Source organism: Corapipo altera, unplaced genomic scaffold, assembly GCF_003945725.1.
Source record: "Corapipo altera isolate COAL_440 unplaced genomic scaffold, ASM394572v1 23, whole genome shotgun sequence".
Lineage (NCBI taxonomy): Eukaryota > Metazoa > Chordata > Aves > Passeriformes > Pipridae > Corapipo > Corapipo altera.
Genome location: NW_020884878.1, coordinates 21,097,011 through 21,118,082, shown reverse-complemented (window position 1 = coordinate 21,118,082; position 21,072 = coordinate 21,097,011). Strand labels below are relative to the sequence as shown.

General features: G+C 39.9%; 1 long non-coding RNA gene across 1 annotated transcript; it reads left to right on the top strand.

The window, feature by feature from the left end:
• Positions 1 to 5,606: 5,606 nt before the first annotated feature.
• LOC113944851 lies at positions 5,607 to 10,499 on the top strand. Its single transcript, XR_003526846.1, has 4 exons — positions 5,607 to 6,251; positions 6,823 to 6,855; positions 7,267 to 7,423; positions 9,074 to 10,499. It is a non-coding gene; the product is annotated as an uncharacterized LOC113944851 (long non-coding RNA).
• Positions 10,500 to 21,072: the final 10,573 nt, after the last annotated feature.

The window sequence follows — 21,072 nt, the reverse complement described above, 5'->3', positions numbered from 1 at the left end:
ATTGTATTTTAACACTGTGTTTAAATTTTGCAATAATTTGGGACTTTTTAACACATCACTGAAAGTATAGTTTTGATTCAAGATGCTAGAATGGGATTATTGATGACATTCAGTGGGGTTGTTGATGTGGATTTTGCCACAAAGCAGCAAAAATGAAGCTGTTTTCTTTTTAAAAGTTGACTTACACTCTAATACCCATACTAAATGTAGTTCCCTAGCCAGGGAAACTGCAGTTCTTGTTCAGAGAACTTTAAAAATAGTTGTATTGGGAACATAAAATCTTATAAAACACTTGGTCTCTATGCTTTACAAGGATAGAACAATTTCCTAGGGACAGTGTTGGCCCAGGATGGGGCAGCCCCCACCCCAGCTGCTCCTCTAAAGCTCCCCACAATTCGAAAATTTTGTCTTTCTTCTCACTGGCTCCCTCCAGTATTGGGGATTTCTTTCTTTATCCTATTTCTTCCTGTCTTTAAACCACCAAGAACTGCTTTACAAAAAGATGTTCCAAAATATCTATTCAACTATATCCATTGCCAAATAATTCCATGTGTGACTATTGTTATTCTGGAACAAGTAGAGCTTATGCAATAATGTAGTAGAGCATTGTCACTTTAAATTCACACTTTAAATTATATTGGAATAACTAATGTTTATCAAAATCATATAATTGGAACAGTGAAAAAGTGAAAGTTTTACTTAGTTCTACCTGTACTATCATGCAATTGGGAGAGTACTTTTGTAGAGTGTGTTTTGCCACTTGCTCTCTTGCTTTTTTGTTTATTTTTTCTCCAGAGTTGCTGCTTTGTTCTCTCAGGGTTTGACTGAAGACTGAGAAAAAATTCATTGGATTTCTTCATAAAGAACATCCTTGGACCTTGAATGGCATGCTAGGTTCTCAACTCTAATTTTTGTAAAAAACATATGGTTGAAAAGATAAATGTGAAAATGTGTAAATGATAGCTTGCGAGTTGTTCGGTCAAATAACATGTTATTAATAATCTCTATCTTTTTCCCAGTTGACTGGAGCATATAAAAAAGAAGTATAACATATATGTGAGCATTGACTCATTTTAGTGCACTGAGTAGATTTTTGGGGAATAGTATCATCCCTTTTCTTTCCAAACACTGTTTGGAAAATCCTTCATTTCCCTAATGCAAACAAACCAGAGTACACTTTCATAAAGCTTAGGGCACCCAGCAAAATATTTTTTCAATTATGCATTTTACCGATATAGCTTTTTTCACCTTTTGCCCTTTCTCTGTCACTTTGCTAAGTCAATTTGCTCTTTTGATCATATATCTTTATTTAGACTTTAAACTATGTGAGCAAAGACACTGTGCTGGTTTTATCAATCCACTCCAGCTGTGGATAACAGTAACATTTGGTCTATTGTCTTTTACTGGCTGTAAAGTGCTATGTTCAGTGTTTAATAACATACTCACTTATAAATAACATACTTCAGTCAAAAAAAAAAACCACGGAAGAGATACGCAGATGATTTTTCACAGGCATTTAATCTTTCTTTCATTCTAGTGCAGTTGTATGTAACATGCTTTTAAAGCAGTTCTGTAATCACAAGGATAGGATGTTCCTTATTCTGCCACTGCTGGATGCGTTCATCACTTGATGCTTTCACAAGTCCCAGAGAAAGGTAAAGAATCAATCCCTGTGGTCAGTGAATTTTTTGTATGGTCACATGTTCAGGTAGTTTCTTAAAAGAATTAACCCAGGCATTCCACAGTTGCAAATGGAGGCACAATGGTTGGGTTTGTTGCTATCATAGAGGGCAGTAAGTCATGACTGGAGTCTGCTTTGGCTCTTGTTGAGGTTAAAGAACACCGAGAACAGCAGGGCCCATCCCTCAACAATGCCCTTGGGGAACACGGAGATGTTTGTTATACCACTGGAGTTATTCTATGGAAAGACATTCCATGTCCTTCATTTTTTTTTCACAGTTTAATAGGATTTAGACATACAGTTCTCACTGCTTTTAATGGATATTGCATGTTTAATTTCTGTGCAACTCCAGGAATTAAGAGATATGTTCCTTTAAAGTTTACTTTAATCATATCCTATTTTTTCCCCTCTCAGAAAATACTATTAAAGGTATTTAAGCTGATAACCTTATACTAGTGGGGAGGAACTCTGACCTTATCTACTTTGTGGCAATGACCATGTGTGATTGGCCTCTAACCTGGTTACAAAATTATAAAATGATGTTGTGAAACCACTATTCATTTCCTAATAGTGTCTCTGAAACCAGCTTAAATTCTGAGAGGCTTGGTACTGCATTTTCTTTCTCACAGTTGTAGTGCACAGTATATAGAGTATTGATCCTACTGTAATTTTCTGACACTAAAATATGCTGAATTTCTCATTGCTAACCAATATTTGGAATGAATGATGACTGGTGAAGGATTTTGAATGAATAAATGAATGAATAATGAGTGTATATGCTATTTTTTGTTACATATGCACATTGTCATTATTGGAGCGATGTATGGCATTTTACAATAGATTTAAATATCCTGCATCGGCCTGCTTGAAACCTGGATCTGGATCATTAAGATATTCTTTATGCAGTCAAATTTAAGATTGAGAACTTTCAAACTGTATAATACTAACCTAAGTTTGCATTCATCTTATTTGAATTACTTAGATTGAACACCTCTCTGTCCAGTTGATGAGTACAACAAATAATTTCAAGGATGTTACTTTATGATTTTGTTATATGACTATACAGTCCCACCTTGTTTTTTTTTTGGTCGCTAATACTGAGATCAGACAAACCTGCTTGCATATTGAAATGATTCCATGCAGTGCAGTTTCTGTTGAGGAATACATGAAGAGAAGTTGTCCCAGTAGCTGACCTGGGTTATTCAGTTAAAGATTACAGTGATGAGTCAATCTGAAGCATATACATCTGCTCAAATAGAGACCATGTTGGATTTTCATAGAGTCATTCATTCAACAAATGTGATGACTCAAAACTGTGACTAGTATTCTGACTTACTTATCCATTTAATATGAGACTCATTGGCCTCCACCTTATTTTCTTCTGTCCTGCTACTCATCTTGCATAGAAGGCTTTAAGAGATAAGGCAAAGAGATTAACTATCCAGGCACCCTTCTGATGGTAGATGCCAAATAAGAGCAGAGTTGAAAGAAGACAATAGCTGGCTCGACAGGGACTCTGGAGTCTCCCCACTTAACAACACATGGGTGAGTCACGGTGTGTACAGGTAAAACAGCCCCACCACAATCCTTCTGCACATGCTTAGACCCTGGCCACCACTTCAGCCAAGGTAAATGAGGGCTGGAGTAAAGTGGTAGTTTGCTCTGGTTATGAAGTGAGCTGCAGTTTTGATTTCATGCTTTTGCAGGACAGTGCTTTTCCATAACTGTATTAACAGGGTGCTGGCAGAGTGATCCAAGCCAGGGGTGCTGAATCCTGCAGCTGGAGGGGAGCCACCCATACTACATCATGGCCACAGAATATAATCCTTACAGGAACGCTATACTCAAGGGAGGTCCTCCAAAATGAGAGCTCCCAAGGCACAAGCCCACACAGTCGTTCTCCCTGCTCCCGCAAATCCAGGGACAGGATGTTTTATGTGGACATTGCTGTCCACAATGCCCATGTTGGGGCCTCATACCCAAGAGAAAGTGAGATACTGACAGAATTTCTACATTTCTTAAAACTCAGGCACTTGTAAATGTGTTTGGTTTATATAAAGCACACAAGTAGAGCAGAACTAAAGGGAAAAAAACTTAAAAGGTGATAAATCCAGTATTGCTGGCTTTGGAAGACTTAGGACAGCTGGAAAATTATTAGGATATTAGGATTGTTACCATACAGTTGCTAACCAGTCATAGCAAGGAAGAAAATGTAAACCTTTTTGTTACCAGTACCAATTCAGCACAGCAATTGATAGAATGAAATTGTTAAAGTTTCCATAACTTGTAAATTAAGAACCAACAAGTGTTTCAGTTGTAATTTCAGTCATCCAACGTTCCTAGACAAAAAGCAAAGGCAAGAGTTTACAATTCTAAGACTACCTTCACACATGGAAGTTATACACCATGGTGTGGACGTAAAGTTGCAAAAATGCATATATCCACACAGTTTATTGTTCTGTAGGAACACTGTAGTGATTCAATGTATCATTATGCATCTGTAAATGTACCCATGTTTAAGGTTGAATTGGTATAAATATCTCCATCTAAAATACATTTTAGAAGTTTGCATCCGTGTTATCATAATTACAGAAAGTTGTAAAAAATTGCATGAGAACCCACATTTATAGAGACAGGAGCACTTAAATCAGCATACCAGTCACTGCGTCGTCCCCCAGAAATCAGACAGTTACTTTTAACTGCAAGCCTCCTTTAGGGAAAAAAAATGGTGACTTACAGCTTTGCCTAGTCTCTATTAGATGCAATGGGTAAGACCCCGCCTTTAAAAATGCTTTCAGTTACGCTCACTACCACTGACTCATATGAGGTCCAGTGAAAGAAATGCAGCTGATAATGAGAACAAGGAGAAAGTGTGCAAGAAATTTCCTTTATACCTTACCTCGGTAAGTACCCCCACTAAAGTCAGTACCAAGAAGAAAGGTTTAAAAGGTCAGATCAGGTTTAAAAATGCCCCTGCCTTCCCATCACTGCCCTGAACTGCCTTGATATTTGTTTTCTAATGTCTGTGAGTGGGTGTGTTTTGCCTCTGTGACAAAACTGAAATTCAGTGAGAGAATTTCCTGCTTCATAGGTACGTTTTTTACATGCAAGGCATATGCATGACCTCAATTCTCCATTTCTTGCCTATTGTGCAAATGAGAGTTTAGCAGCAAAAGGAATTACCACCTCAGCATTATCTAATACTTGTGCATATTGCATGCACACATGCTTGGATAAAAATGTTTAACAGCTGACACAAGTTGAAATAAAACACTTCCCCTCCACCCCAGTAATGCTTCTTTCACACAGTCTTAAGGAATCTCCTGGCAGGAGGGCAATTTGATGAAAAATCAGGAGGAAAAAAGGGAAAGGTATACCAGGAAACACAGCTCGGGTCTGTGCTGATGGCTGGATTCTCGATGAGTTCCGCAAAGAATCCTTCTTAAGGTTCACATAAAACCTGGTTACAGAGAGTGGTGACTTTCCAAATGGCTTTGCAGAAGCAAGTAGAAGCAGTGCTCCTCACCTAGTGAAGCTCAGTCCGACTATATGAATGAGGAAATGGTGCCAGAGGAGTTTTATTCGCTGCCGTTAATTTATATCGGAGCGTTAGGCTGACATTGCCATCTCGGTGGGCACCAGCTTCGCGGGCTGGCCTGTCAGTGGGATCTGCATGGTGTTTGGCGCTAACTGTGGGATCTGGGAAAAAAACACTTTTTGAAACTACGTCTTTTGTGCCTAAAACATGAGCGGTTCGGTGTCCGTGCGGGACGGGGAGGGCACGGCGTGTCCAGGCATTAGGGAGCGGCCCGGGATGGCGGGTGGGAGCCGGCCTGGAACCTCCTGCCCGCGCCCCCTGGCGGCCGCGGGGGCGGGCGGGGCTCTCGTGGGCCATGGCAGCGGTACGGGCGTGTTTCGTGGGCAATGGCAGCGGAGCGAGGGAAGCCCCTGACAGCCGCCCATTAGGGGTGGTCTCGTGGCGGGCGGAGCGTCCGCCCGCTCACCTGTGGAGAAGGCGGCTGGTTAAAGCTTAACCCGAGCGGGCTGAGCAGGCGTTTTAGGACAGTCGTCGCAGCTCGCCTGACTCGTGTTGCAGGGAGTGCTCAGGGTCTGGAAGCGGCCGCTGCCCGACGAGGCAGGCTCGGTGCTGCGGCTGCTGTGGAGAGTCCTCGGCCTCCTCCCCATGTCCGGCGTGTCTCCAAACGAGTCAGGAGCCTGGGCAGCGCCGGGGCAGCGCCGGGGCTGGCACCGGCCCCTGCACAGCAGCCGTGCCCCAGCGGCCCTGTCACCACCTGCTCGAGAGAGGCCCACAGCCCTCCCTGCCTTGTTGGCCTTTGCCGAAATTGAAGTGTCTCTTGGCTCCAAGCCACGTGAAAGCTTTGAAGCATGTGGGTTATGGGCACTGGGTTTGGCCACCCCTTTAGCTGACAGTGTAAGAAACAGCCCTCGGTTCAGCACCGAAAGCTGTTCCTCTTACACCAGTCAGATCACGTCCAGTGCTCACACCGGTGTGTGGTGTATATAAAACCTCGCGGAAATTAAGAGGTCCTTCTACTGAGAGTCGTAAAAGGTAATCAGTTCCAGTGGGGGTCAAACAACAAAATGCTCCTGGGAATAATTTGGACTTTGTTTCTTCAGTTAAACCAGAATGAATCTACTAGTGATTCATATTTCCATGGTGTAGAGACCTTGTGCATGTGACCACCCTTTGTTCTAAAATTAAGTCTGCCCTTTCTGTCCCTTTATTTTGTAAACCACCAATTCATAAGGATTTAGGGAAGGATAAAAGCTCCTGTAAATTATTATGGTTTCACAGTGTTAAGGAATGAAGGAGGGAACTTTCCTGAGTTTTTTTTAACACAGTCTACTCCTAAATCATACTCTCAGATTTATCATGAGCTTTGCATGCAGACCAGACCATGAACTAGTTTAACTAGAGTTATTTTGGCATCAGTTTAGCTGCAGCTCTCTGAACTGTCAGGTGGACACACTGAGAAACAAGGTATAAACGCTACATTAGCACATTAACACCGGGTTTTAAAAGTATTTAGTTAACTAGGAGTAGAAAGGGGTCTAGATGAGACAGCACAAGCTTTGTGCATAGACTAATTTTTCCTTTTGTCTGGATTTTGCCTGCATAGGAACTCTGCTTAATTCTGGATCAGATGACTGATGTAAGTATTTGCTTGTCCCACCAAAGGGAGATTTGCCTTGAAATATCTGAAGTATCTGACATAGTATGCTTTCCTCCTATAGTAGTAAAAATAAAAATCCATCTCTATCAGCTGACTTACGTGCTTTTTCCTTCTACACTTAACTGCAATATATTAATTCCTTTGACAGTCAATAACTACGTATTTCAAAAGATAATTATTTCCCCCTATGTGAATATGTTCCAAAGCCTTTGCAAAAGGTCTGTGAGAGGAAAAGCTCATTAGTGTGTTTAAACTTCTAAAGAAATTAAGTGTAGAGTTTCTAGTAAGATGAAAAAGTATCCAGAAGGAGAGAATGTTACCCATGTAAGTTCAATCATACTAAAATTACTCTTTCATTTATTATAAAACCTGATTATTTTTTCCTAACAGAAAAATACAAATGAGTAAGATCTGCGATTTTTCTAAAGGAGTATGGACAGAATCTTTAAAGATTCAGTGGTGCTCAATATGTCAAAACACTTGAGCAGCTGTAAGATCAGAACTCAAAGGCCGAGCAAGGATGCAGCCACCTAGGAGGCTGATTAAGGTAAAATGAAAAGTGCTTATAGGGGTTCTATTGTAGTTGTTGTTTAAATAATCCTATCTGAACTTAACCATTGTACTAAAAAAATAATCAAGTCTTGCAGGTTACTTGTGCTTATGCAACTGAAAACAAAATCTATCGGTTGAGCCAGGTCCTTGGCTCCACTCCAGTAGTTCAAAACAGGTCTAGAGCCAGCTTAACTGCCCCAGCCATAACTATTTTCACTTTTCCAGAAACAGTTCTGCCAGTCATGCTCAGACCTGCTGAGACAGCATACACTTCCATACTTCTGAACTTTGACTCCCAGAACATAGGCAAAGAAACAAAAGGCATGGGAAGTATGGACCTGCTCTGCAGCGCCTCTCTGCCTCTGGAATGCTCCCCTTGGACTAGGAGCAGCTGGTTAATTCTTTAAACAACAAAACAAACTCCAAGATAATTAAACAAAATGTTCACCCTACCTTTTGGGTTCCCTCCCCACACTTTTTTTTAAATTTTTCATCTTTGGAGATAGGATAGAATAAGCATTGAAAAACTATTTAATGTCAACTGATAGGGTTTGCTTTTCCTTGGTCTTTAGTGAATCATCCAGGGTATCATTTTAGAGTTCCTATTGCTCGTTTTACACAAACATGCTCTCAAGCTTGTGTCTGATGAGGAAGTAATGACAATTTGTGGAGTAATAAAAAAGGGCCAGCATTTTATAATGTTGAAAACTGTTAATAATCAACATCAAAAGGTTATAATCTGTTGACAGTCGTCTCCTTGATTTATACAGCTGGCTGCCCTACTGGCTCTTCTTTCAGGCTAACTGGAAGGCGCTCTGACATATGTGTCTTTATAGAGTGGTAACTCTGAAAACATACAGGTAGCAGCTATTCAAAACAATGGGTTGAACCTGAAGGCCTGAGCAAGAAGTACTCCAGGCAGTACATGCAATTTTCCCAGGTGAATGAATTAAGAGCAAAGGCCTCCAGGAGCAAAAATACCCACCAACCCCAAAACAAAACAGAACAAAAAGACCAACACTCTGTCTAGCAGTTGCCTAGAGCAAGGGGACAGAAATTTTGGGTTTGTGTTCCTGTTGCCTAGAGTAATGTAAAACCTTTACCCTTTTATAACTAGCAACAAATCCTGGGGGTGACTGGGTATTACACTGTGTGAGATGGAAGAAGAAAGAAAATAAAGAAAGAGCCCTTGGGGGCATTGAATGGGCCTGAGGGCCAAGCACAGGGTTTGGGAACAAGAAGTTGCTTACTATATGTTTATTTACAAAGACTTTAAAGGAAGGGAGAGAGTTGATACTGCTCCTTTGTCCTCCTGATAGACATACTAATTCAGACTTTCCAATAATAACTTCTAAAGCCAGGAAGAAAATGGTATTTTTCCCTTTTATGACAATCAGATGTTTAATGGGAGGAACACTCAATGTGCATCTAAGAGATAGGTGATGGCAGTTATGAGGAGGACTTCACACCCTCAAACTAAACCTGTTTGGTTGCCAGTATAGTAAGCAGCCTGAACAGTACAGAGATAGGTTTATAGTAATTTAAAGTGTAGTAGGTAACACATAAAAAACCTTTTCTAGAGACACCACAAACTTGTACAGCTTGCTTAGCAAAATAAAATGACGGCTAATGTTCTCCAAACAAGGCTTTCTAGGTTTGATTGAGGAGGGAACAGAACAAGGACACCTGAGAAAGATGCTGATTTCAGCCTGTTTAAACTGTTTCATTGATGTAAGTCCTCTGTTTCTGCAAGTACATGAAACACTGGTCCAAAGAAAGATTTTCATCCATACCCTATTTTGAAAGGTCAGGTAGCAACAGCAATGAACACATGACAGCCAAAAAATTAAAAGGCAACACAGGTACCTGTTTGAAAGTACTCTTTTCATCATTTCAACACTCACCTTCTCCTAATTTTCTCCATCTCCTTATGACGCTGGGTGAACTTTGTCTCACAAAAAGATAAGAAAAAGATTATGCACCAAATAATTCAGCTGACTCCCGATTCTGACACTCTGCAAGGAAAGTGGTATGTAGATGCTATCTTTACAGGGTGAACTTTACCTTGGCTTTCACCACCCAATTTCAAATAAAATATATTTATAACATTTCTGTTAATGTTGCCCTTTTCAGCTTGTTGCATTTTTTTATATCTTTGAACTTGTTACAGTTTCCTAGAATTTATAGTTCCAGAATAATTTAGATCATTAGGAAAACTAAATTATTAGTGTTACTTTAAGGCATCCTTATCAATGAGAAACACAGCTCAACGCTGAACTGTCATATCCAGCTTAACAGCAGTAGTGTACATCAAAAGTTAGCCTGCTCTATGTTATAAAAAGTTTTCGAGGGAGTAAGAAGTCACAGTTCCTTGGGATATTTATAGTATTTAAGAATGCTTTTAAGTAACTTGTAATGGCAGATGCCACAGGGTACTCCATCATAAGTGGTTTTCCTATTCATAACAAGTAATGCATATTATGGCGTGTTTCAAGCCAGGCCCACAGTAAACTTTGTAGAAAAAATAAATTCCATTTGGATCTTGTTAATGCCATGTTGTGTTTTGATTTTTGTTTTGAATACAGCTCTTAAGTGGAATTTTTAGCCCTGAATTTGATAGTATGTACTTCATGATGGACTTCATTGGATTACATTTAAAGCTCCAACACAAGTATCAATGGCACAAGCTGAATGGTGTTACTGTGGGGTAAAAAATTGACTTGTTACAACAGAACTAACCTCTGAATGGCTTGGGTGAGAGGCCTGCATAGTGAGAGTCCTGCTCTTCCAAATGCTGGCTCCTTTCTCCCTTCCACAGACTATCTCTTCCTACCTCTACTACACAGCCTCTCACCAGGAGTGCATTCTCTTCACTCAGGGTATGTAGTTGTGGATTGCTGCCCCTGCAAACATCAAGATGGCTACAGCACATCCTGGCTTGGATTAGAGGAGCAAAAGGGACTTGGAGGGCCATTGGGAACTCAGAAGGACTGGGATATCAGTTCTGGAATCTAAACAGGCTCCAGTCACTGCTCCAGAAAGGTCCCAGACATGGAGCTAACAGTTGTCAATGTGCTGGGAAGACTGAGTTAGAAATTATTGACCTGTAAGTGATAGGATCAATTCACAACACCACAAATCCTTCTAGAACAGGACCAGGCCACATTCTAACAGAAATTGCCAAATTTGATCAGATTTGATGTTTCATTCAGGCTTCTCCAGACTAGAAAGCCCCACTCCCTTGGAAATGACACAGGTTCTCATATTTCATGTGTGAGGCTATTAGCACCACTACAAGAGTTTTTATCTTCTTTCAAACAACACATTTCTGGCCTGTATGCACCAGTCCCACTTGCTGTCTCTGGCCTTACCTTTGCTTCCAGCCCTGATCCCTTCTAACTGCTGCTCTTTGTCATCCAGTCATAAACATCCCTTTTAACACGTATGCTCAGCTGCCAGCTTGCTTCTCCTCTAGGATGGCTGTGGTTACTGATTATTCAAAGTTACACTGTAATTGGCAAGTAACAACTGATTTCACAGCTGTTTCAGAACTACCAAGAAAATAAATTTGGAACTTCAGGGGCATAGATAAAACTATTCACAGTTGCTGTTAAATAGATTAAAAAATAGGTCAGTCATCTTTCATTTCTACTCTTTCCTCAGCCACGTAACATCATGTGTGAGGATTTTCCTTTTGTAAGTTACACAGCTCCCTTAATCAGCGCTTCTTGCCTGTTTAATTAAAATCAAAGAATCTGGACTGGGAGCTTCTCATGTGTTCTCAGTTGAGGCTTCTAGTCCAAACTTCATCTTAAGCACTGTTAGCATGTTCCTCAGTGGGAAGATGTAGCTCTGCTGATTTCTGAGTGGTTTTTTTCCTTGGTTTTCTTTTTTTTTCATTTTAATACATTTATGTAGAACTAAGCAGATAAGACTCTGTGTAGTGTGCCTCAACACATTATATCAGTCACTCTGGCTTTGTCAAAGGACTGAATTGACACCCATCTTGGTTTACAGCTCTGCTTGTAGCTGCTGAGTCCTGCCATCGTTCCACAGCCTCTTAACAACCTGTCCTTTTTCCTGTCAACACAGCTTTTCTCTAAAGAATGCTATTGACCAAACAAATACCTTCAGAGGGGATGAGACTACTATTGCATGTGTAACTTTTTTAAAAAGTCAGTCATCTCCTGAGTTGATGAGAATTGGGGGAATTCTGTGTTATAAATACACAGATGTTTATAGTACATATATGGCTTCCTTGAAGACAAAGCCATCACTCAGGAGACTTTGGCATATAGAGAGAAATATAAGCAGGAGACGTTTAGTTGTGTCCTAGTGAATTATATACCAGACACAGAGATTGGGGATTATGAGGATTATTTTTGAACAGTTGGGTGTTTAAGTCTTCCACCATTTCCAAATGCTTTACATGAAGCAGGGGCTGGAAGAAGAAAAGGCAGATTCTGGTGGCAAGAGAAATCTTTATATTGCTACTAGCCTACAGTTTCAGTTATTGCCTTTAATTATTCTTGATTGTATCATATTAGGCATGGCTTATTCAGGTGTTTCTCAGGGGCAATGAGTGTTTTGTTTCAGCAAAGTGTAATTGTTACCGAAAGAGTGACCCCTAGCAAGTAACAATTCAGTACAGAAATGTAGATTTCTCATTTAGAGAAAACTGTTTTTAAGATGTGTGGTCACTGAGAGAACAGACTTGGGTTGGTATAAACTAGTTATTAAATAGCTTTCTGATGTTAGGCATGATATAGGTCTGAATGTGATTAAGTTAGCAGGAATTCTGCCACTCTTTGGTGACAATGACATTGAGTCCTGAACTGAAAAATAGGAACATCTTAGCAAGAGAGTAGCTATTCTGAATAATTGAAGTAAAATGTTAGAAAATTTCAGGGTAAATCAAAAGAGCAGACCTCAGCATGAGTACTTAAAGAGAACTACAGTGGTTGAGATCCAATTATTAGGCAAAGACTGAGAGGCTTAAAGAATCCCTCATGTTGCAGTTTACCATTATCGGTCTTTATTTCGTGGTGATGGCGTGATTAACATCTGACTATGAAGGCAGCTCAACTCCCTTCTAGTACTGCTTTAGCTGTTGGTAATACTGCCAGCTCTAGCAGAATCTCTAAACCTACTTTTCAGCCTATTAGTACAGGAATAATTTGTTTCTCAGCTGTTACTTTGAAACATATTGATTTTTCAGCCTACACGTTTTTACTTGTTTGTGATCTTATCTTACTCAAATTTCAGAACCACACAATTCACTGCTAAGATAAAGAATGCAAAATTATTCACACAGTTTGGCTTCAGACAAACAAATGCAACTCGACACAAACAAAGAGAGTTGTATCCAAGCGTTATTTGCCTGTGTTCTTAATATTTCGGTACTCTATGGAAAAAGCAAGTTGGGTAACAAGCTGTTTTGACTTCACTTCCAGTACACTTTCAGGTTTCTCTAGTCTCCAAAGCCAAGAATCCAGTCTAAAGATGCCACAAAGCTTCAGCATGCTTTAGGCAAGGCAGTGCCGTGCTTTTTTTTTCAATCTTTGTTGCCGTGCTTTGGAATAAAAGAAAAGTTTTGCTGTAGGTAAAAAGAAAAGCAGTCTAAGATGTTACCTAAATTTTCCATACTTATTCCATATATGATTTATGCTTAGAGAAAAGAACCTTGGGTTGGAGCTGGTTAGATTTGCTTTTTCTGCTGAAACAAGCTCTGAGCTTGAAGCATTTCATTGGAAGCGCTCTGCTTTGATGAACTTTCAGCAATCAGAGCTGAGGCCAGTCTCCCCAGAATGGGGCACCACGCCAGCCAGGTCTCCAGTCTCCAACCTGCTGGCAAATGGTCTGTGCATAGAGCATCCAAATCATCCATTTGATACCAGCTGACACAACTTCCTCAAAGAATAATTGTGACTTTTCCAGGAAAAGCTCAAGCCTTGCAAGTGTCGATGTTGGCATGAGACTGTTTCTCTTGCTAACACGTAGGAAACAGGGCCAGCTTTGTAGAGAGCAACTGCTTGACTGCTCTGGGTTATTAAACTGGCAGCTTGAAAGTCAACCTTCTGCAGTCCCAGAAACCTTCTGAGAGTTTGCAAGCCTGAACTGCGGTCCTGTGAAGGACTGCACTTTCTAGCAAACTAGAATCTGTTTTGATTAATTTTGTAGCAACTTGTTTGTCCCCATCGGTACCATGGAGGACAGGACCTGACTTTTTGAAAAACTTTTGTTTGTCCCCAGCAGGACTTGACACTCCTTGCCCATGTTACGCAAGGCTGGCCTACCCTACATGTGACAGAATTGTCAGGCAAGATTTACCACCACCTTTATTTACAGACAGGGCTACTCTTTCAGTCTCGACTGAATGGAAAGTGTTTGCCAATTTGTGTTTTATTTTAATTTCCTCTGCACAGATCTGGAGAGTGCCTGCCTATAAATACTTGCTTATAGGGTACTTGGGAAACCACTGCTTTCTCCAGGGATTAGATCCTATTTTCAAGTCATATCTTGCCATGGAAACAGAGAGGTAATAAAGGATCTGAATTTAATTTTTCTGCATCAACATCTCAGTCATTCATTCATTCAGCCAGGTGGAAAAGCCTCATTACAAAAAAAGAGCTGCAATCCAAAACTATGGTTTCAGTGAAAGTAGGATCCCAAAGCTAAAAGGCTCACAGTTTAATAGAGGTAAGCAATCTTTTCCAAATCAAAATAAGTAGTGTGGTGGTACCTAACAAATATGATACACAAATTTTCAAGTCTTTATTATAAAAGTTTTCCAGACTGTGTTTCAGACTGGCCTATGAATCAAAAAAAAAATGTATAGTAAAAGAGACTAGAAGTGTGACTGAATTCTGATTCAGTCTTTGCAACTGAATTCCAGACATTATAGAATGACTTTCAAGATGTTATTTGAAGTAATAGAATATGTATTTTAAATATGTATTAAAGTTATGTTAATCTTGATCGCATTTTGCACAAAAACATTTGGAAATGCATGCTAAGGCAATTTTTTATTACATCTTAATCTTTTAAAGTATTCAAAAAAGCTATTGGAAATTAAAGGCTGTGATCCCGCAAATATCACCATTAACTTTAATAAAACTACCAGCATGCTATTAGGGGCTGCTATATACCAAGAATTTATAAATGTAAATTTTCATAAAAGTCTTTGCTGAACCAGTACAAAACTATGTCAGCATTAACAGTGAAATAATTCCAATTTTTCAGGATGCTATTGAAATTTTCATGAATTTCTGAATATACAGATCAATCAATCAAAACAACCAGCCAAAAAATGAGGGTTTTGGGAAAAACCAGACCTCTCTTTGACAATATACCACACTGAAATGCCTAGAACTCCTGAAATGGACATGAAAGATTTGCTGTGAACAGCTCTCTGTGCTCTTGATCAGAACAAGAGACAAAGAGTATTTCCAAAAAAATCACCATGTGTTTCACAGCCCCTAGTGAAGACTGAAGAAAGACTTTAGAAATCTGAGTTTGTCCAGGCAGAGCATATAGTTTCTCTCAGCTTTAGTAAACCTTGTAATAAGTCTCATTATATTATTTTAAAGATTATTTAAGAAACTTGATCTATAATAGTACTTTACAGTACTGTCATTCCTCGGTAGGAATTACTAATTTCTTGGTGCTGTTAATATATGTTTGTTAATTGGAAAGTGGAGATCAGAGAGAATGTCAGTAGAGAAAGAATTTTCTCATCTTCTGCTTTTCTCAGCCCTTCTTCCTCTTTTGGGTGAAAGAGTAGTGGTAGTATTTCATTTTTTGTCTTCATTACTCCATGAAATTATTATTTTGTGCCTGATCATCTTTCAGTCCAGTTTGTACCTCGCTCATGACACAAGGGTGGTAGGGCCATTCTGCCAGAAGGCGGAGGAAAAAAAGCTATCAAAGGACTGTGTAAGTGAAAATGTTTGAAAGTCAAAGGGAGGGCACATGTTTGACTTCACAAAAGAAAATGCTGGTTTCTGTTGCAATATTGGTTACACAATCACATAAGGTTTTATTTTTGAAAGCAAGTAAAAAAATTATAGTGCATCGGCTCCTCAACTGGTGTAAATCAAGATGGTTTTATTGACTTTGATGGAGCTATGTCGATTTATACCAGATGAGGATTTGGCCTACTGTATGGAGATATTTTTATTTCTCTTCTCACTCTATCAGTTAAGGAAAGGGTAATAATCAGCAAGCTGGAAGCAATTATGTGTGTGTGAGGAGGGGGTAGTTTCATAATAGCTAACTTGATATTATTTCCTGTAAAATGCATCAGGAGAATAAAGCCTGGAGCCTGCTGACCAGTTTGTTTTGTAAAGAAATATTTGTTCAAATCTGTTTATAATAATTTGTCAAATTATGGGCATACTCAGCTCAAGCACTTGTCTTCCACTGACACCAGAGGCAGCAGTTCTGGTGCTGATCAGGGCACCAAGTGGTAGCTGATGAGGACAGACCCAGGCAAAATTTGACTTTCACTTGCATCTATGTAAATCTTGAGTAATTTTACCAAAATCAGTGGAAATATTCTCTATTTACAAGTGTGCCCAAAAGCCAAATTTGGCAGAGTCTTCAACCGAGCATTTATAAGCTGTTTCTGGCAACAAATAAGAATGGGGGAGGGGAAGATTATTCATTGCAGATGCTTTGTAAGATTAACAGAGGCTTTCTGGTGACAATAAAGTCTACTAACATAGTCACTTTTGGAAAATGCTTTTGAAAATGTGATTTGAGGGAGTCTTCTGTCATCCTATAATTCTTAGATCATTTCATGGTGGTAAAAAATGCTAACTGAGACCTTAAGTGAAATGATTTAAATTGTTCTCCTTACTCTGGTGAGGCAGATGAGTCCCAACCTGCAACACCAAGTGGGCTAAAGCAATTAATGGGAAGCTACGTTTTCTAAGAAACCATCTTGGATAAATGCATTTCATAGGGTGCAGTTTAATTACTGTTAAGCAGCCACACATTGACAAGGGAGTTGAAGACAAACTAATCACAAGTAAAATAAATTTTTAAGTTACAATGCAGATTATTCTAAAGTACCAACATTAGCACTATTAACACTAAAGTATTCCAACCAGCTTTTGCAATATAGCTCACTCATCTGTTATCTTTTGCTCTCAGGGATGATTTAAGCATATTTTTGTAATGTTTTAATTTACAAATAAAATTACTTCATGCTCTGTTAGAGTGAATACAGTTCTATCAAGCTAATGGTGCTTTTATCACTATAGCTTATACCCATATTATCACCTCTTTTTGAACTGATCTACAGTTCAATTAATCCCAAAACCAGCATGTAGGTGAACCCTTAAGCATTAACAGACTGGAAAATATGCAGTTCTGAAATTATTTGGAAAGATGCATGAATTAAATTCTTGCCCCAACTAGGGAGAACCCCATGGAACTGCACAGCCCTTCTTCCCTGTGCTGGCCCTCTCCAGCTCTCCTTGCTGTATCTCCCTGGGAAAGGTCAGGTAGCCAATTAATCATGCTCTTGACTTTGATTTGTGGTATGTATACATCCACCATTTCCTGGATCCTTTTGAAGCAAGGAACAATGAGCAAATTTCCAATGAAAGAGTGGGTTTGCTTATTTTGGGATTCTTTTTTTAATAGCTCAAATATAATCTCCTTAAAACCAAAGTAAGATAAAGCATCATTTCAGCTAGAGCAGGTGACATTGAATTTAGATCCACTTTCCTGTAGTGTATAAAGTGCTAGTTGTTTGTTTTATGTTTGTTTTATGTATGTTGCTACAACACATCTTTCACTAGTTTTCTTCCTCAGCTTTCCAGTTACTCATGGAAATCTGTGTGGTGTTTTTTTCCCAGTGAGTTTCAAATGTATACGCTGTTCTGCATTGAAAGACAACTGCAGGGTCATTATCATCTTTTCTAGTGAGAATATAGAGTAGAAAAATAAATGCAATAACCAGCAACTACCTCTTGACTGACTGAATTTCTACAGTTATATGTGTATATATAGGTGTGTTACATGTATAAAAGAATTATTCTATTTTTTATAAATATATGCACTGAATCTTTTTGTATCATTTAACATAATGCACAAACCATAACTGCTTACAAACAGTATTCCTAGAATCAATACCAAAAATCAATTCACACTAAGAATAATTTTAAAAGGATGAGAAAACTTTGATTATTTTTAGGCTTAGGTCTCAGATCTTTACAGGGGGGAAAAAAAAAGATGAAAAGATCTTTTTCAAATCTGACGTGTGCTGTAAAGATGATGTTCCAGCTAATTTTGATGTAGACAGAGGTTATGACCGAAGTCAGGAATACATAGAAGATTAAATTCTAAACCATGACTTCTTTTTATAGAAATGTATTAAGGAAACAAAAAAGAATTACCTACCTAAACCAAAGCATTTCTAAGTAAGGCATCCATCAGATTTTTCCATGAGGTGTAGGCAGTTTAAGATGCGCTGTGACCATATTTGAGATTGTTGCATATTAGTATTGCTCAGCTTTCAGGGTAAGAGTGGTCCAAAGCCTGAAGATGAATTTCAGAGAGAACAGTAGCAGAACAGTAGCCAGGAAAAAGGATAATATCACAGTAACTACCAGGTTTATTACGTCAGCTTATCTTTAACTTGAGAAAACACTAGAAGAAGTCATCGTTAAATCAAGTGAAGTTTGAATGTATGAATGAATTTGAGTTTGGTGTTAAACTGCATAGATGATCAGGTATTACACCAACATACTACTGGAGTTAGTGCTTAGTGCAGCAGAACTTCAGGCTGTAAGCACAAGTTCTCATAGGCAATATCTGTGGGATGCAGTGCATCCCTGTTTCGTCTTGATCAAGGACAAAGATAATCCTGTCACGAGACAGAACTGAAGTCTACTGAGAGATCTCTGAAAGGCACTTCTTGGGGTCCTGCAGGAACCACTGCTAAGCCATTGCTGTTTTGTTCACTTGTTGTTACCCAGACACAGGAGAGAAGTGACCCAAGTACCAGCTGAACCCTGCAGCCAGGCAGGACTAGGGTAAAAACTGACAAAGTACCAAAAGTTCCCTTCCAAGTGCTCTAACCTGATCTGAGGAGAAATATTAATCACATCTTTACTGTCTAAAATAAAGAAATAGAGCACAGCTATTCTGAGGTACATATTTAAGGTTCTGGAGGCCTCCTAAGGTTTTCTTTGGGTTGTTTTTTGGTTGGTTTTGGTTTTTTGTTGTTTTTTTTTTTTTTTTAACTACATACGCATTTAACTTGTTTACCAGTTTGAAATAAATTCTTGGAAGCAAGAGGCACCCACCCACCATTTTTCATAATATCCCACAGGTATTATGAAGAGTGGAACAAAAAGGGCTGGAAGAGGTCTCTGAAGGTCATCTATTCAAATGCAGGTTGAAACAGCAAAGATCAAATTGCTGGAATATTTTCACTCATTATCTGTTTCTAGAGTGCAGCCTGGATCTGACTCCACTACAAGGTTTTACAAAAAGAATTAGTGTGAGACTTAGAGGTCCCTGGGGAAGAAATGCAAACAGGGGTGGAAGTAACAGAATGAATTCTAAAATGCTGTTGCTCAGCTTGGCCTCCAATTGAGTATCAGTTTAGAAGAACTGTTAATTAAAAAAACTTAATTTGATTTCTCTGGTTAGTCCTGAAATTTAAGAAGCTAGTGTCAAGGCCTACAGAGCCTGAGAACTACAGTCTAATTACCAGGCTGGAATTTTTTAATTACTACAGATAAGAGTACTGGGGGAAAACTGTCATGATTCAGAATTCAGAAACCACATCCTCCCTATTCTCTGGCCATCCCACTCAGCCTCTGAGAGGGAGTGTTGAGAGTGTAGTAAGTGGAGGCAGATAACCACATCCCCAATCTGCTGTCATCCTCAGACAGCAGAATTTCCGATGTGCCTTCTGCTTAACAAAGAGAAGTGATGAAAACAAAGAGGATGTAAGTAACCTCACTCGTTAACAGGTGCCTCCACAAGAATTACTCATAGTTGGTCTTTGCCAAGAGGCATAATTTCCATTAGCTTTTTAGCAAATTTCTGCCATGTCTCCGCTTAGAAAACTCAAGATGAATCAGCTAAAGGCATGAAAATGTGTACAATTTAAGACATCTTAAACACCACATAGATCCCCTCGTTCAGGAGCGAAGAGTATGCAGACCTCTAATGGATCTCCCCTTCTTGAGATATCACAGTCACAAAAAGTTACAGTCTCTTTTGCCAGGTAGCAGAGCAGGATTCGAGCATTTGTGAGGGACATCGTCATTTACAGCTTGATGTCTTTGCACAAGCCCACCATTATTACTGGCATAAGACACAACACTGGGCTGTGAACAGGAAGGGGTGAGGGGTGGGATCCATCTTGTTCTGCTCTTCAGGGAAGAGCAGAACAAGATGGCTATGTTAATGCACTAAACTGCCTAGCTAGATTTGGCAGAGGTGCCTGTCCAAGTTTTTCATTAATTTTAGGCAGACTCTACTAAATAGTATCAAGCTAAGGCCGCTTGATTTGTACCAGAAACCTCCATCTTGGGACTGAATGCATTTTAAAGGCCTTGACAGATGGGTTCTGCCAGACTGAACAGCAGCAATCTTTAATGCTTTACCTCCCCTGTGAATGCTGTAACCCTCTTCCAGTGCTGTCTGTCCCAGCAGCAGGGGAAACGAGCAGATGCTGATAAGGGTAATTTCTCTGCCGAGTCTGGCTTGTGGACTGCACGGGTGGAGGCAGCAAACCCCTGCTTTGGCCACTGCTGGTGCAGAGGCAATAATCCCTGACTGTGAGGTGTGGGAGATGGGAGGTAGACAATGTGTAGCCATCGCTGCTAAACCTGACAGGGTTCCACCAGGATGTCTCACACTTAGCTGATTTGCCAAACCTTCTGTAGCTGCCTCATGTTGGCAGCTTCTTCACATGCATAATAATTTGACCACAGTGAAAGTTTTTGCTTAAAGCAAAGCATAAGAGAGTGCTGGTACAGTGCAGGAGGAGAAGAGAATGGGTTTAAAAGCCCTTTCACAGCTTTGATCTGAAACTTTTTGGGTCCCAGTTAAACCCATTTTTCCCTGCCAGCAGCAATCCCCACAGGAACACAAACATGGGCCCTGTCTCCTCCCTCTTTCAACACTCACCCCCCTTGCGTCTGGGCATACCTGCCAAGTTCTGTGCATCTCTGTGTCTGGCACCTATGCAAATTAAGCAATCTGTATCTAATGTATATGTGGTCATAAATACGGCTTCTGAAAAAACTGCTGGCTGTAGGGGTGGTTAAAAGTGTTAGGCTAAGCCTCGGCTTCACAGGGAGAGCTCCTTCAGAGACTAGGGTCTTGCAGGGGAGATGGCTAGCCTTCTTGCTAGCCAGCTGGAAAATTTTCCTGTAGAAAATACAGGTAACAGGTGCACTCAATGATCCTTATGGGTCCCTTCCAACTCAAGATCTTCTGTGACCAGTGAGCATAGCAGTGGAAGACCAGAACTCGATAGCGAGCTGTTCCCCATGGAAGGAGGAGTGCTAGGTGCTATCCCAGGCTGTGTACTCACTAGGTGTTGCCAGTTCTCTGTTGGCAGAACCTTCCTCTTGCCAGTTGGCTCCTTGGTCCCTCTTTCTCCTAATCCAC